Source organism: Oryctolagus cuniculus, chromosome 1, assembly GCF_051225735.1.
Source record: "Oryctolagus cuniculus isolate XC-2025 breed Fujian yellow rabbit chromosome 1, ASM5122573v1, whole genome shotgun sequence".
Lineage (NCBI taxonomy): Eukaryota > Metazoa > Chordata > Mammalia > Lagomorpha > Leporidae > Oryctolagus > Oryctolagus cuniculus.
In genome coordinates this window covers 192,040,538-192,058,811 of record NC_142867.1, presented here as the reverse complement: position 1 = coordinate 192,058,811, position 18,274 = coordinate 192,040,538, and the positions used below count along the sequence as shown (strand labels likewise).

Genomic DNA, 18,274 nt, shown 5'->3' with positions numbered 1-18,274 from the left:
CCTGGTAATGATAACTTCTGAGAACACAGCCTAAGAAATTGAACCTGCAGAATCACAGATTGTGAAATCTTCGTTTACTTCAACTTGTATTGTGTAATTACATGTGAGTATATCCATGTTCCAGATATATATCATGTCACTTGGGAACATCCCCATTAACTTAAATGGGAGTTCCTCAAAACCATACTGGAGGATGTTGGCAAAATCCTGTCTATTCTTTTCCCCTTCAAGTATTTTGTGTCCTAGTATTATATTCTTCCCTTAATATCAAATATCAAATTCCCTATTATACATTTCTGTTCAAAGTCACTGAGCCATTTATGATGCATAATAAACAGCGATTAAGTAGATAGTGATGAGAGTTTTGTAGCACCTTCTTTTTTGATGATGGGGCAGGGAAGAGTGAGGTCCACAAATGAATTGGTCCACTATTAATTCTTTATATATGTTTTTGCTTTCAAATAGAGCTGGAAATAAGTATTATGTTTGTTTTGTCAATTTTTATTGCCATTTTTTCTTAAAACTGATCAAATATTCATACTTTGTTTTTAACTTTGATATCTCCTTTATCAATTTATCTCCCTTTACTTGGAACAGGGAAAATATATAAGAGGGAAGAAAGAAAAATGCATGAAATATATGCATTCCAGGAATCTCATTGCCTTGTTAATTTATCTGCTCATTATGTGAGTTTGGAATTTTTAGATCTAAAGCATTTCAGAGTCTATGCCTTAGGATACCACATGTATTTCGTTTACAGTCATATATGGCACCTTGTGTCTGTATGGCTGAGTCTGATGTTAAATCATTGGAATTACCAATACCAACTCTTCAAAGTACTACCATCAACTATGTGTGACACCTTAGTGAAGTGCACATGGTCCAAGACAATATAATTTCCTTTTGGATTTTAAAAAATTTCCCTACTAATGATGAAATGCAAAGAAGAGGAAAGTGGGGCTGGTGTTGTGGCACAGCAGGTTGCATGACTGGCATCCTGTATCAAAGTCATAGCTGCCCTGCTTCTGATCCAGCTTTCTGCTAATGCTCCCAGGAAGGAAGTGAAACATAGCTGTCGCTCCCCCTCTTCCTGGAGGAACGACACAGGACCCTGTGCTGTTCTTTTGTCTGCTCGGCCCTCCCCGGGTTTGCTGCTGGTTCTTCCCGGGTTGGCTACCGACCCTTCCACCTCCGTGGAAGGGCGGGCCTCCCTGCCACTTTCCCCACTTCCGCGGGGGAGCGGCACACCACCGGCCGGCTCTCTCGGGGGCTGCACAGGTGTTAGATAGATGTTCCTGGTGCATGTTGTCTCTCTCCTCCTTTATAGTCCTCTTCCACCAATCCCAACTCTGCTACCCACACGCCGAGTACGCTGCTCTCCTCCAATCAGGAGCAGGTCCTGCTGCTTATTGGTTGAACTGGAGGCAGCTGCGTAGAACCTTTTACTCCTCTCCCAGCGCCATATTGTGGGAGAGCAGATGCATAGAATAAGTCTTAATTTCAGTAACAGTCTAGTCTGAGTTGCTCCCCACACATAGCCAGATACATAGGCCCCTGTCACCCAGGTGGGAGGATCACGGGTGTGTGGGAGGCTTGGATGAAGTTTCCAGCTCTCGGCTTTAGCCTGGCCCAGCACTGGCTGTTGCAGCCATTTGGGAAGCAATCCAACAGATAGCACATCTCTCTCTCTCTCTCTCTCTCTCTCTCTCTCTCTCTTTCTCTGGTGATCTGCCTATCCAATAAATAAATAAATAAATAAATAAATAAATAAATAAATAAATCTTTTTTAAGAAAAAGAAACAAAGTTGGTGAGAAAATGAATAAATCTATTTTTTCTTAAGAAAAAGGAAGGTGAGAGGGAAGGTAATATCATGTCAAATAATTCATTTTTTTCTCTTATCATTCTTGGAATCACTGAAGTGGGATAATGTCTTAATTTGGAAGACAAATGAGTCCTTACTGTCTCTCTAACCTTTTTCCTTCATTGGAATAAATAATAAGAAAGTAGAAATATTTATTTCTGAATATGAAATTGTATGGATATTTCTTTGCTGTACCCTCTACTAATATTTCTTTGCTGTACTCTCTACTAATATGGTTCCATAAAAATTACATGAATAATTTTATGTGTAGCAATTTCAAGGAAAAATATTAACTCTTTTATCCTCTTATTCATAACTTATTTCATGGTTCTTAATTTATGCCTAAGTCCATAATTCATCGTTCCCAATCAAGGCCATATTCCAACTCTCTATCTCATTATGTGGGCCATGCCACTATAATTATCTTTCAATTCTTACATGTCTCCCTGTGAGACTGGAAACTTCTTCAGACAAGAATTGAATCCTTATTCATCACTATATAATCAAATCCTAGGACCATGATGACTTTAATAATATTTTCTTTTATTGGAATGAAAATAAACTGAACCCCACTGAACTGTAGACATTCAGAATAGAATTTGGGTTAATCTATCCTAATGCCTAAGAATGTGCCTCTCTACCATCTCATGGACTTGAAAACCACAAGCTGGCCTTGCTGTATTCCTTCACAGAGGAACCACTTTCCCAAGTGACTTCTTTTTATCAACTTTATGTCCATATTTAATTGCAATAGAATTTTTTGTTCGTATCCCTTGTGGTATTGCAAGACAATTTCTTTCAGCAGTGATTTCTTCTTCACTAGGACAGGGTTACAGTTACAACCTGCATACTTCTGTACTTTATACTTATAGTAAATTGTGTATATTCTACAGTCTGTATATTTCTTTTACTAATATAGAGTATTGAGTACATACATGCATATCTTCATCTCTGTTGATACAGTAGGGGAATCTGTACATTAGATTTAAAACTACAAAGAAATTAGTGCTTTATTTTTTGCTCTTATTTTAACATTCACAGCTTAAATATAGTCAAATAAATGCTGTTTCCTACCCTGTGCGGCTCTCTGGATGAAACCACTCCAATCTTCATTGCTTTGCAGACAGGTTCTGACCTTTTTCTAAGATGCTTACAGTGAAGAGATAATGTCAAATTCTTTTCTTGATGGACATTTTTAGGGTCTCTCAGGTGGGATTTGGAGCTGAGATGCTGGAATACATGGCATCCACTCATTGTAATTCATCTGGAACACTTTGAAATCTTGAGTTTCCCTATCTTATTCTAAAAATAATTAATGCTTCACAAAAGGTAATATCTCTTGAAGCAAATTTAATTTAAAATCTATTTTAAGTGATAGTGAGGTGATGACACATTTTAGTGAGTAGTAGATATTCCAAATATTCTGAGACACCAGTTGTGTGTATGCATGTAAGAGAGCATTTTAAATTCAAGAACCACAAAGGAGAGAACACCATAGCAATTCTATTCTTTTTTTTCAGGAATGCTGTTGATGATAATGATAACTCCTACCCACGCTTATTAATCTCACATCTTTAATTAAAGTAGATAATGACAAAATATATTTATTCAGAAGAAAATGTTTAACTTTATGAAAAGAAGATAATTTTCTGGCTTTACTTATGTGGACAGAAAAGCTTAATTGTTTATGTCTCCTATAGCTACTCTTGTCACATGTGAGACCGGAGTTTGAGTGCTTTGCCCAAGACTTTGATAAGCTCATTGAATAACATAAAAATTATCAATTTTACAATCACTTTGTTTGATAAAACAAAAGCTGAACATATAAATGCAGTACATTTTGCTTAAGTCTTTCGCTTACTATGTTATATTGTATTCTGGAAATATTAAATATGATTCCTGTCTGAAACTCTTGTTGATCTTTCAAATTCTAATGGAGGTCGCAGCAACAGTTCATATGAATATAACAAAAAGATAAGATTTTCATTCATGAATTCTTGTAGCAATTATTTTTAGCACCACTATGTGCCAACCATTGTAAAGTAAGCAGCTGTAAAACAGACATCATTACAACTTTCATGGAACTTACAGGTTAGGTCTTTTTCTATGGAGGGCCAGACATACAAATACAATAATTAAAAACTAATTAAGGCATAATGCAATGTGATACAACATAGAGTGTGGCCTCCTTTACCCATGGCTGCCGGTGTGTTTGAGATGATAATTAAACTGAAACCTTAAGAAGGAGCAACTAAAGGACTTTCAGGGGAGACGCCAGCACATTCAGAGACCTTGAATCAGGGAAACACTTGGAAGAGTGTTGGTCTAGTGGGAGTCAAGGGCGCTGCAGCTCGAGCATTACGAAATGGAAGGCAGACAGGGCATGGCCATTTCGTTCAGTTCCTTGCCAGCCACAATAGAGTTTAGGATATAACATCAATGGAATGGAATGGCAGCAAAGAGTTTACATAAAGTTTTTTCATCCAAATGTTTGTTAAATACATCATCCTGGATGTTGTCTTCAGAAACTGTTTAGAGTATGTCAAAAATGAAAGTAGACAGGCCAATGAGAACTCTAAGTAGAAGACTTGTTGTCTGAGATTTATTGAGGGAGAGAGAACAAGAGAGATTTGACAGTCTCTCATCCACTCCCCTATACTCTGGGAATGAACATCATTTAACCAAAAAGAGATGAAATAGCATACGGATTGATTCTAAATTCAATTTGAAGAATTTGCTATTATGTGGCACTTTGGTGCACTTCCTTGGATTTCCTGTCTACTCTGTGTCTCTCTTCTGTTATACCTATTAGGTGCTGTTGGCATTAAACATGATCAGTGACCAACCTCCCATACCATTAAGTGCTTTTCTTATTATGTCACTTTTTAGATACAAAATTTCAGTAATTTTGTACCCTGAAGGTCCTAATGCATATCTTTGGTGATTTCCTGCAGATGAATTATTTGTGTAAAACCATCACTTTCTCAAGAACCAGCATCCATCATTACTGTGGCAAAAACCAGGGAACAGTGAACCCCAGATGAGAAGTGGCTGTAGAGCAGTCAACTTGGTTCCCTTACAAAGAAATGACTCATTGCCACACTTCAGAAATGCTCTGCTACCTCAGCCTCCACCCCCATCAGTAGATGATTGAAAATTACATTTAAACAGCTTCCTGAATTATTATAGACTGAGGACTGTCAGGGATTTTAGCAAATAGTTGGAAGAGTAAGTATTAAACACAACTGGTATGCTGTGTTTTCTCTAATCTTCTAAACCAGCTCATGATTTGGAAAATGGTTAGCAAGTTTCAGTCCCTTCATTGTCATCTTCTTTTTGCAGATTTTTTTTCCTTTTTTGGTTTTTATTTTTACTTATTTGAGAGGCAGAGAGACAGCTGCCATCCACTGGTTCACTCTCAAATGCCTGCAAGGTCTGGGGCTGGGCTGAAACCAAAGCAAGGAGCTGGGAACTTAATAAGTTTCCCACATGGATAGCTCAATTACTTTAGCCATAACTCTTGCATCCCAAGGTCTACATTAGCAGGAAGCCACGTCAGGAGCCAGAGGGAGCTATAGAACACAGACAGTCTGAAAGGGAACAGGGCAACTGCCTGCCCTGCAACAAATTTTTAAAAGTTAGGATGCATGTGATGAGAAAAACTTTAAGAAATATGTGTCAAAAAATCTATCAATCTACCTACTTGTTTATCTTTGAATCCATCCATCTATCTATGTACCTGTCATCTATCCATCCATCCATCCATCCATCCATCCGTTTATCCATCTGTTCATGCATCCTTCTGCCCATTTATTTGTGTGTTTAGTAAAAGAATTTGTCAGTATCTTTATGAGTTCACCCACTTAAAAGTTTGGGTCAGAATAAACAAGATGAAATAGGAAGTCTCATGTGCCTTAGAAAGAAATCAAATAAAAAATTCAAGAACACTCTGCCAGAAAGAATAGTGTTTTTGAAAGTCTTTTCAGGGGCTGGCACTGTGACACAGTGGCTTAAAGTCCCAGCCTGCAACACTGGCATCCCATATGGGCGCCGGTTTGAGTCCCGGATGCTCCACTTCCGAGTTATTGTCGCTCCCCCTCTTCGCGGAGGAACGACATCAGACCCTGCACTGTTCTTTTGTCTGCTCGGCCTTTCCAGGGTTAGCTGCCGGCCTCACTCATGGAGGAACAACGCTGTCCCAGGTTAGCTGCCGGCCCCTACACCTCCGTGGAGGGGCGGCACCCCCTGCTGCTTTCCCCGCTTCTGTGGAGGAGCGGCACACCGCCGGCCAGCTCTCGGGGGCTGCTCAGATGTTATCTGGATGTTCCTTCAGATGTTCCTGGTGCATATTGTCTCTCTCCTCCTTTATAGTCCTCTTCCACCAATCCCAACTCTGCTACCCACACGCTGAGCATGCTGCTCTCCTCCAATCAGGAGCAGGATCAGCTCCTGCAGCTTATCAGTCAAACTGGCGAGAGGCAGCTGTGTAGAGGTTGTTTGGTCTCTCTCTCAGTGCCATATTGTGGGAGAGCAGATGCATAGAATAAGTCTTAATTCCAGTAACTTAGTCTAGTCTCAGTTGCTCCCCACAGTTATGACCTGGGAAAGCAGTAGAAGATGGCCAAGTGCTTGGGCCCCTGCACCCACATGGGAGACCTAGAGGAAGCTCTTGGCTACTGGCTTCGGATCAGCTCAGCAGTGGCCATTGCGGTCATTTGGGGAGTGAACCAGTGGAATGGAAGACCTGTCATTCTCTCTGGCTCTACTTCTCTCTGTAACTCTGTCTTTCAAATAAATAAAATAATTATTTTTGTTTGTTTGTTTTTGACAGGCAGAGTTAGACAGTGAGAGAGAGACAGAGAGAAAGGTCTTTCTTCCATTGGTTCACCTCCCAAATGGCCGCTGTGGCTGGTGCACTGCAGCCGGTGCACTGCGCCAATCTGAAGCCAGGAGCCAGGTGCTTCCTCCTGGTCTCCCATGCAGGTGCAGGGCCCAAGCACTTGGGCCATCCTCCACTGCACTCCCGGGCCACAGCAGAGAGCTGGACTGGAAGAGGAGCAACCGGGACAGAATCTGGCGCCCCAACTAGGACTAGAACCTGGGGTGCTGGTGCCACAGGCAGAGGATTAGCCAAGTGAGCCACGGCGCCGGCCCAATAAAATAATTCTTAAAAAAAAAAAAAAAGAAAGAAAGTCTTTTCAGCAGTTTTGAAAGTCTTTTTATTTTTAATTTTAGTAGCTGGAAAGCTGGGTTAGGAAACTCTGGGGTAGAGAGCTTGTGGCTTCTCTCATGTGTCATGAACATACAAAAAGACAAGCTGTTGCTTGGCTTATATACAGCTCTGATTCAGCGTAAATATATCTCTTAAGGGATGCAGTTTTATGATTCACTTGATTAGAAATACCTTTAATGTGGAAATTAAATAATAATTACTAAATTAATACTGGTTGATTTAATGATATTAATACCTCTTAGAGTTCTGAGGTCTCTTTCAAAGCACCAGTCCTTTTGATCTGCATAATAATCAACGTTCCTGATGGACTCCTGACTTCAAATGAATCTTCTAATCAAATATCAATTTATAACACACATATAAGCTGAGCCTCTGCTTGAAATGTATATGTGAAGTAGGAGGGGCCCCTCCAAGCGCCACCTGCATAGCAATTGCCTCCCTCACCTTCCCATGTCCTGGTCCCCAGTCCTTAGCTCTTAGTCCCTGAAGTAGTCTATAAAACCTTTCAACACTGTGGGTGCAGGGCAAAACCACCATGGTAACCAGTGCAGGACAGATGATACTATTGAGTCTGCTTCAGTTTTTTTTTTTTTCTTTTCTCCAGATAAGGAAATTCCAGCCAAGAGAAAACAAGGGTTTGTCCATTTTCACAGAGCTGTTGAGAGCGATTGCTAAAAGAAAAAGCGTTTGTGCCTAACAGAGTTCTCTTTTCATGGTTCCTCAGTTACATTTGCATGTAATCATATGTAAGTATTTTATTGGGAAGAAACAGATAGCAAGTCACTTTCCCAATCATAAAATCATAAAATCAAAGCTTAATAGATAAATCTTAGCATACAAAATTGAATTATTCATTTATGCTTTTAAGAAAAAAGGCAAAATGAATTAAACATGTTATTGAAGTTATGTTTTAAGGGAAAATTCTAAATTTATTACATACATTTATTATGTCTTGCTATTTCCTTTCTTTCATACCCAAATATATTTTGATAAAAATTCCTAACAAAGCAAAGATATGTTCTTCTTAATTTCATTTTCAAATTTATCATTGTTAGTATATAAAAATGCAATTGATTTTTGTGTGTTGCCTTTGTATCTGGCTGCTTTGCTTTATTGATTTCTTAGTTCTAAAGAGTTTGTGTTATTTGTGGAAACATTAAGGTCTTCTAAATATAAAGTCATATATAATATGCAAACAGAGGTAATTTTACCTCCTTTTTGATTGGGTAGTTTTTACTTTTTTCTTGCTTACGGCTCTGACAAGTCTTTCAAACAAACAAGCCTACTGACAAATGGTCAAAGAATTTTAATAAATATTTTTCCAAAGAAGATACACAAATGGCCTATCAACACATGAAAAAAATGCTCAACATCATTGGTCACTAAGGGAATGCAGATTAAAACCACAATGAGATACCACACCACACTCATTAGACTACTATCAAAGAAAAAGAATATCAAGTGTTAGGGCTGCTGTTGTGGCATAGCAGATAGAGCTGCCACCAGAGAGGATGCCAACATCCCATGTGGGTGCTAGTTTGAGCCCCAGCTGCTCCACCTCCAATCCAGCCCCTGCTGATGGGCCTGGCAAAGCAATCGAAGATGGTCCAAGTGCTTGGGCCGCTGCACCCATGTGGGAGACCCAGATGGAGCTCCTGGCTCCTGACTTCAACCTGGCCCAGCCCTGGCCATTGTACCATTTGGAGATTGAATTAGCAGATTGAGGATCTCTCTCTTTCTCATTCTTGTTCTCTTGCTTTCTTGCTCTGTCTCTCTCACTCTCTCCTCACCCCCGTAATACTGCCTTTCAAATAAATAAATAAATCTTAAAAAAATAATCAAGTGTTGGCATGGATGTGAATAAATTGGAACCCTAGTGCTCTGTTGGTGAAATGTACAATGGTACAACTACTTGGAAAACATGTGACATATGACATACGACAATTCTTTAAAACATTAAAAAAAGATTTTAATAGCAATGCCATTTCTACATTTAGACCCCAAAGAATAGAAGGCATAGTCTCAGAGATATTTATATATCCATATTCATCATAGCATTACTGATAATGGCTAAAACATTGAAGCAACCCAAGTGTCCATTGATAGATGAATGGATATACAAAATGTGGTATACATTTATGATGGCATATTATTCAGCCATAGTGAGGAAGGAAATTCTAATATATGGTTCAATATCAATATCAATGAACATTGAGGTCATTATGTTAAATGAAATAAACCAGTCACACAAAGGAAATTATAACATGATTCCACTTACATGAAGTAGCTAAAACAGATAGACATGAAGTAGAATGGTGGCTCCTAGAGTCTGTGGGGAAGGGGGAAGTGTGCTATAGTTTAATGAGTAACAAAGGGTTCTGGAGATGGATGTTGGTGATGATTACATGATTGAGCAATATGAATTTCTTTATACCACTGAACTGTGTACTTAAAATGATTAATAAGGTAAATTGTTATGTGTATTTTTACCACAATTAAAAAAATTAAAACAGAAGCCAAGGAAAAATTCTTTAGCCACTTTGGATCCTTGATAGAGTTTGGAATAAATCCTGAAAAGAGAGCGTGTAGTTCATTAAATATAATTTTGCTGAGGAGTCATCTGATTAAATAATCATAATATGTTTCCATATGTGTTTTATGAAATTCGTACACTTGTTATTTTTTTAGAATACTTTCTTCTAATACCTGATTTATAATGATGGGCTGTCTGTCATGCTTAAAGGAAAAAAGAGAATCCCCAGAGATGAGCAGCTTGTATTGGGAATTTGTTTTTGCAGCTAGCAGCCTTGCAGTGGGCATCTGTGAACTCTTCACAGCTTCTTGAATCTCAGCCAGTTTTGGTTGTTGTACATGTTGACACTGAGGGGAAAGCAATTTGTAAGAGAACAAGACTTTTCTCATCAACTAACTACTGTGAAGCTGTGCACTTTTATCTCATTTGCAAAAGAACTCAATGAAAAGTTTAAATTGTTGCCCAGCAATTGACTTTTTGTGTTTTTATGGAAGCACAAAGAACTAAAATGATCAGAATTCCAAAATGTCAGAGTAAATTTTCAAAGCTTATGTTACAATAGAAAGCTAGTAAAACATACGCTAGTAAAACATATGTGTTTCTCCCTTACTGTTTGTTTTTCTAAATCTTTCAAATACAGACTCTAATAGAGAGCAAACTTTCCTTACTACACTTTGCTGGTCTTCATCTTGGAAATAACAAGCTACTGGCAGTCACGAAGCAGCAGCCTATGCGCTCATTAATGTCAAGACTTAAGTCATGGGAGTCTCATGAGACTCTTGGCTCTGACACTCATTTTTGCTTCCTTTTAGTGCATGGTTTTCTTCCTTCCTTCCTTCCTTCCTTCCTTCCTTCCTTCCTTCCTTCCTTCCTTTCTTTTTCTTTTATTTTCTTTTTTTTTTAGGTGAGCAGAAAATCTACAGCTGGTTAAGGGGAGTGGAGGAGCATTCTTATCTCTCTGCCTCTGCAGCTCTCTTCATCAATCTCATCATTTTTGTTTAATATGTGAATTGCTTGTTACTTTTTAGCAGAAAACTCCCTTAAAACAAACAACTGTCTAAATCTGAATGGTTCATGTGACTCCTGGCTTGCCTGCTTATTAATTTATATACATATTTGTATATAATAAAACAAAATTGAGTTATTTTTAAACATGTATTTGTATTTATTCTATTTTATTTGAAAATCATACAGAGAGAGAGAGGGATCCTGCATCCACTGGTCACTCCCCAACTGCCTCAAAAGTGAGGACTGGGCAGAAGCCCAGAACTCCATCTGGGACTTCCATTTGGGTGACAGGGACCCAAATACTTGAGCCATAACTTGATACTTCCCAGAGTGTGCATTAGCAGGAAGACAGAATTAGAAGCAGAGCTGGAATTCAAATCTAGGAACTCTGAAATGGGATGTGGGCATCCCAAGTAGCATCTTAACCACTGTGCATGTCTTGCCTCGGAGAATAAATTAAGAAAACTGAATCAGAGGGCGGCACTGCGGCTTAGTTGGTAAAGCTGTTGCCTGCAGTGCCGACATCCCATATGGGTGCCGGTTCAAGTCCCTGCTGCTCCGCTTCTGATCCAGCTCTCTGCTATGGCCTGGGAAAGCAATAGAAGATAGCCCAAGTGCTTGTGCCCCTGCACCTCACATAAGAGACCTGGAAGAAGCTCCTGGCTCCTGGCTTCGGATCAGCCCAGCTCCAGCTTTTGTAGCCATTTGAGGAATGAACCAGCAGTTGGAAGACCTCTCTCTTTCTCTATCTCTGCCTCTCTATAACTCTGCCTTTCAAATAAATAAATTAATTAAAAAAAAAAACTGAATCAAATCCTAACTACATTTATTTTCCTTCCATCCTCCTACCATCCTCCTCTCTCTCAGTACCACTCTTCTTTCCTTCTGTATTGCTTCCCCTCTTTCCTATCCTCCTCTCTTCTTTTCCAACCATCGCTTAATAGTAAAATGTAGAATTTCAGCTCCCCGGCCTGTTTTTCATTGCTATGAAGAGCTTATTGGAACAGATGATATTTGAGGTCCCTTCTACTCTAACATGCAATGACTGGGATTTTGCTGGCTAGTTCAAGAAAGGGGTAACAACTACATCTGCATGCTCTATTATACATGGCATGCTGGATATTGCTACTGTTTGGTCTGAATGCTCTGTTTTGTTGTACCTGAATGAGTGTAAACAAAGGAGCACCACACATTGATAAAATTTGATGGTCCTTTATTGCTGGCGGTGGAGAGTGCCCTAAAGAACTCTCGACCCTGAAGCCCAAAGCAACAGGGTTTATAAAGACAAAAACCGCAAACTCGGGAAGGGAAGACATGATTGCTAGGATCGGGGAGAATACATAGTTACTGGGGTCAAGCTGACCTAAAACCTGTGCGTAACTAGTGTCAATTATAATCTTGACAATACCAGTTACAATCTTAACAATTGGGCCAGCTCTGGGGGCAGCTGGTTAACGCCCTGGCCTGAAGCGCCGGCATCCAATATGGGTGCCGGTTCTAGTCTCAGCTGCTCCTCTTCCAATCCAGCTCTCTGCTATGACCTGAGAAAGCAGTATAAAATGTCCCAAGTCCTTGGGCCCCTGCACCCATGTGGGAGACCTGGAAGAAGCTCCTGGCTCCTGGCTTCGGATTGGCGCAGCTCCGGCCGTTGCGGCCATCTGGAGGATGAACCATCGGATGGAAGACTTCTCCCTCTCTCTCTCTCTCTGCCTCTCCTCTCTCTGTGTAACTCTTTAAAGTAAATAAAGAAATCTTTTAAAAAAACAATTTTAATTATAATCTTGACATTAATCCAGGTATTGGTTTTAATCATATGTAGAGCATAGACAAATTACATTTTTATCATTAACCCAGGCATAGCCTATCCACTTCCAAGCGTGAGCCATCATGCTAGGGGGTTTCTATGCTCTGCCAAGTGTAATGTAGTGGACCGCTATTGTCCGACTGTTTTAGATCATAGTTTCAGACCAGAGTGTCACAGTGTGGGGGGCACCTTCCCATAATAGAGTCTCACATTCTCCAAAATGGAGTCCCTACTGTCAAGGTGTTACTTCAGTTTCCCTTTAAAATGACTTGGAGACTGTATACGCATGTACATATACATGTACTGGTTAAGCCGGGTTTGTGATAAGAACTGAATGTTTATATAAAATCTAAAATCTTCTTGTAATCTGAAATCTATATATCAGCATCTCAGGTACAGCATATATTTAAACATATAACACTGTCAAGAGAGTCACATCAGCATCAGTAAAATAACTTACTTGTCGCTACCAACAGCAAAGCCCAATATGATTTACTATAAAATAGTACATATGTGCATGTTAGCCTAAGAATTGAATGGAAAGTGTGTGATTTCTTCAAGAAAGTGGAGGTGGCTTTAAACATTATGTGAACTTAACTTTCTGAAAGGTGAAATGGCTGAACTTTATGTACAGGTATCATTTGAGTGAGAACTTCATGTTACACATAAATGATCTCATAGCAGAAGTTCAAAATAATTAGCATTAATAACTGGGTACGTGACAGTAATTTTTTCTACTTATTCTATGAAGGTTTTAATTTTGAACACATGAGCTATTTCTTTAAGTTTAATGCCTGCATGAAAATATAACTGTATGAAAATAATTTTGACAGGTGCCTGGTGTAATTTAAGGTGACAAGAAAGGTACCTTAATAATTGGAAACCTGTCCTATATTCCTAGTGTTAATTCTGTCATATTGTTATGGGAGAGGTGGTGTCTAGAGTCCTATTTCATGTCCTTGCCTTCTACCTAGATAAGCATTCTAAGTACATGCACATATATGGTGCACAATGTGGTAACATTTATTTAAAAAGTGAGAAAGCAAATACACACATACATGGGCATAGTTGAGGAGTGGGGTGGGCCAAGAAAGGAAAAGGATGGGGGAGGTCAGTAGAAAGAGAATGCCTCAGCACCCTGTCTCACCCTCTGCACAGAGAGAGAGAGAGAGAGAGAGAGAGAGGGAAAGAGGGAGGAAGGGAGGAAGGGAGAGAGAGAGAGAGAGAGAGAGAGAGGGAAAGAGGGAGGAAGGGAGGAAGGGAGAGAGAGAGAGAGAGAGAGAGAGAGAGAGAACCCACAGCCACCCAGTTGCTAGCCTCTATGAGGTTGGAAGGGGAGTGGTTCTATGGCACCATCCCCTATCCCAGGCTAAGGGACATAGATCCTGGGAAAGGGGTTATTTGACTGATAGGTGGGCAGATAAGATTACATAGGGTGGAGGAGGTGTGGCTTCCAGCTAATGACCGTAATTTAGCCATCTGCCTTACCCCATATTGTTATAGTGAATATAACATTAAAACAGATGAAATTCATTTCTGATTTTTTTAGGATATTTTAGAGAAAATCTTAAGAATTCAAGCCAACTGTGAAGCTTATCTTCTAAATTTGTGCTCCTTTATGAACTTCAAAGCAGGCTCATCTCCTTGTTACATAGCAGGACTATGAACTGTGGACCAGGCCATCTTCTTATCTGACTATGAGGAAGTTGGGAAACATCCTTAGGCCTGAATTCTCTTGTGTATAAATTAAAAAGCAATCCCCTGAATGCTTTTTCAGATCTACTTCTCAATGTTTCAATTATTAATGGTGATAAAACTCATGATATTTAGAATATTTATTATTTGCCAGACAGAGTATTAACTCTATGTAATGATCTCAGTTAAGCAAATACACTTGTATTGAGGAAAATATTTGTAATATTTACAAATATTTACTGGCTTGTAATTTTATTTATTTATTTATTTATTTATATTTATTTGACAGATAGAGTTAGTGAGAGAGAGAGAAGCAGAGAAAGGTCCTCCCTCCATTGGTTCACCCCTCAAATGGCTGCTAAGGCCAGAGCTATGCTGATCCGAAGCCAGGAGCCAGGTGCCTCCTCCTGGTTTCCCATGTGGGTGCAGGGCCCAAGCACTTGGGCCATCCTCCACTGCTTTCCCGGACCACAGCAGAGAGCTGGACTGGAAGAGGAGCAACCAGGACTAGAACCCAGTGCTCATACGGGTTGCCGGCGCCGCAAGTGGAGGATTAACCAACTGAGCCACAGCACCGGCCCCACTGGCTTGTAATTTCTTAAATTTAAGGGAGATAAGTGTTGTGTCCACTGTGTCCAAGTAACTTTGTAAGTTACTGACATTGTTTTAACCCAGGCCATCTGCTTGGCAAAGACAAGTAACAGTCTTCCTCAACAGTCACTCAACATTGACTCCCCCCACTCCTTATAGATCTCAGGACTGTTGAGGTAATTGTAAACCACATAGCAAAATAATTGGATTCTTCTTCTTTTCTATTTTTCTCTCACTTACTTCTTGTCTCCAACTACTGCACGATTTGTTTTACCCAATAAAGGATGAGGTTCCCTGCACACTATTTCAATATGCATTGTCGGATGCATATTGTTGTGCATATTGTTCTGTTAGAACCCTTTGACCAACTAAAAAGTCTTCATTAGAGTGGAATTCTGATCTGCTTGCTTCCACAGGGGATTATGAGTGAGACTCAAACACAAGTTTATTTGGAAAATTGCATCAATTTTTAGTAAATAGTAATGTAAGGAAAAGGCTAACAATTGATTGCAATGAAATTCAACAACCTTTTAAAAATAGAGCCATTGTCAGCTTCCTCTCTCCCCCTTCCAACCTTCCCTGTAGCATGTGTCATTTTACTTTCAAACTTGTTTTGCTATCTGCTGCAAACTAGGATCCCTTAAGAAAATTTCCAGGTGTTGGCATCAAACCCAAGTTTCCTTTCTCAAGTTGTTTGCTGTGTTGTGGCCTTAGAAACCTCTCCTCTGTGATAAACATTCTTGGCAATGGGAACTAGGTGAGCTGGGAATCATGAAACCTTGCTTTGAAATCCGTGTGATCATTTGCCTTGTACTGTTGACTCATTAAGCAACAATAATAACCTTTGAATACTACCTTTATACACTGGTGTGTATAAAGTCCCAGATTGTTGAGTTACAAAGAAGTTAATTTCCCTATTATAGGTGATTTGATCTATGCCCTCATTCTGATTCTGGTCCCATATAACTTTACCACATTTTTTTTCTCTTTGCCTCAAATTTCTTTCATCAGTGCCCCTCTCCTTCCTTTTTTCCCTCTGCTCTCCTCCAGTGTGCTGGTTTCTACCTTTTTTCCTAACTTATATTATTTTGATTGTTTTATATACACATAATCATAACTGTATTTTAGAATATGTAAGTAGACACACATACACATACAGAAGGGGCTTCCAAAGCTTATGGAAATGTGCATTATCTTTTAATTCTGTTTTTCTACAATTTTTTAAGCTACCTCATAGTATCAAATCCTTTTGCTCTTAATAGCCTGCACCTTAAAATTTATTGAGTAAATTGCATCATATACAGAGAGGAAGAAACTAAGATAGCTGAGATAGTTACTAGAAGCTACCCTGATTTTCTGGACTGTAAAACCATCATAAACTCTAAGAGGTAAATCTCAGTGGAACGATGCAGTTTGAAATTCATCACTTAAAAGAATTCTGGCCATGCTGATAGCTTTCACCTAGACTGATGGTGGGAAGAAAGGTTTAAAATAGCTCCTTCAAAGTTCCTTTTTTATGGGAACCAAATTTTTCCTTCTTGTTTACTTAACTTGAACCTTGAAAAACGAAATGGGAAATAACAAGGAGAGTTTTTGTGGAAGACTACTGCAGGTGTCCTTGTGTTTTTGAAAAAAACACCAGAGCAAATCTTCTGAAGCGTACACAGCCAAATTATGGCTAGAGATAGTCAAGAGGGTTGTTTTCCTTTGCTCTTAAACATTGGTTTGAACATATCACTTTATGGTTCAGAAGTGATAAAATACAGGATGCATAAAGGGAATGGCAAGCCAACAAATCTGGCTAAAAATATTATAGACCCGGGCCGGCGCTGCAGCGTAGCGAGTAATGCTGCCGCCTGTAGTGCCGGCATCCCATTTGGGCGCCAGTTCAGATCCCAGCTGCACCACTTCTGATCCAGCTCTCTGCTATGGCCTAGGAAAGCAGTAGAAGATGGCCCAAATCCTTGGGCCCCTGCACCCATGTGGGAGTCCAGGAAGAAGCTTCCGACTCCTGGCTTCCTATTGGTTCAGCTCCTGCTGTTGCAGCCATCTGGGGAGTGAACCAGCGGATAGAAGACCTCTCTCTCTCTCTCTCTCTCTCTCTGCCTCTGCCTATCTATAACTCTGCCTTTCAAATAAATAAATAAACCCTTAAAAAAGAAATATTATAGACCATGTGCATTTGGCGGTCATGAAAGACAAATCTGCACAGATAGGAGACACTCTCATACCAAATCTTGAATGTTAATCATAACCTCAAGTTGTATCCCATGGATAATGGTGCATCAGAGGAATTTTGAACACAAGGAAATGACAAAGATAAGAACAAGAAAAATGCATTGCTAGGTCAGGAAGGTATTAGAGCCATGAAGAAAATTAGGAAGCTATTAATTTAATTAGGGATTAGCATACCCCAATGCCACAATAGCAGTCATTCAGTATTATTTTTTAGTTGGATGAATAAAGGAGATAGCTCACTCTTTATACATGGTTGATGAAATAAAAAAAATGAGGAGAGGTCATATAACAAAGTGGAGGAAACATGTATTGTTAGCACATGGGAAATGTAGGCAAGGAAGAGTTTAAAATACCTTAAAGGCAATGTCTGGAAACCTGGTAGAAAGAGAAATATCTTATATGATTTTCTAAAAACAACCGTCTCTAAAGCAGTGTTCAGTAGATAATTAAGGCAATCACACCAGTACAGTAATTCTACTTTATTTTCTCCCTTTTTGTTGCTCAAGTGAGTGTGTGTGTATCTGTTGTGTGTTTCTGCTACATGGTGGATGCTGCAATAATAATAGTAATAGAGAAATCCAACACATTCTGCAGAACAAGGAAAGTTTCCTGGATGAAGGAGCTGGGATGTGATACTAGACATCCTGAGTCAAATTGAATTAGAAGTAACAGGGAGACCTCCAAGTAAAGGTGATTGTGAACTCCCCTGAGAAGAAATGAACAAAACACAGCTTTTGCCTTAACTACCATACACGTTTCACAAGGGTCCCCTTTTTTTTCCAAGAACCCAATTCTATTTCAATTAAGAGGATGCATTATTAATATAACAATGTTGAATAGTATTATAGTGTTCCTAATGCCCAAGGGATAATGAAAAATAAAATAGCTTAAATTAAATATGCAAGTGACTTTAATACACATTAATGTTCTTAGCAAATTTTAAGCTTACAGAATATTAAATTACCAGTGACCATAATCCAGAGTTTCTGCATAAGACACCTAGCCTGGGATTTATTTTTATTTCTGTGCCTTCTGAAAAGAAACATGCATTCCTCCTCATTAAATCTAATTGAGAATTAAATTTTCCCACACTCCAAATAAAATCTCTTAGTTCAAAGGTTTATATACCAAGTTCAAAGGTGTGGTCCTCTTCCTGGAATTTTGCATTAAGAAAAAAAAACAGCTCAGCTTCTAGTTTGAACAGTCACATTATTGTACACATTCCATAAACTACTACTTTCTGCTCTGAAGGTCACTGCAGCTCATATATGGGTGAAATGATTAAGCTTTGTCATATTACCAGAGAAAAA

General features: G+C 39.2%; 1 protein-coding gene across 4 annotated transcripts in view; it reads left to right on the top strand.

Moving 5' to 3' along the window:
* Positions 1–18,274, top strand: part of LINGO2 (leucine rich repeat and Ig domain containing 2) — a 1,387,358-nt gene that overhangs the window by 851,070 nt on the left and 518,014 nt on the right. The gene's annotated exons all lie outside the window — the stretch shown is intronic.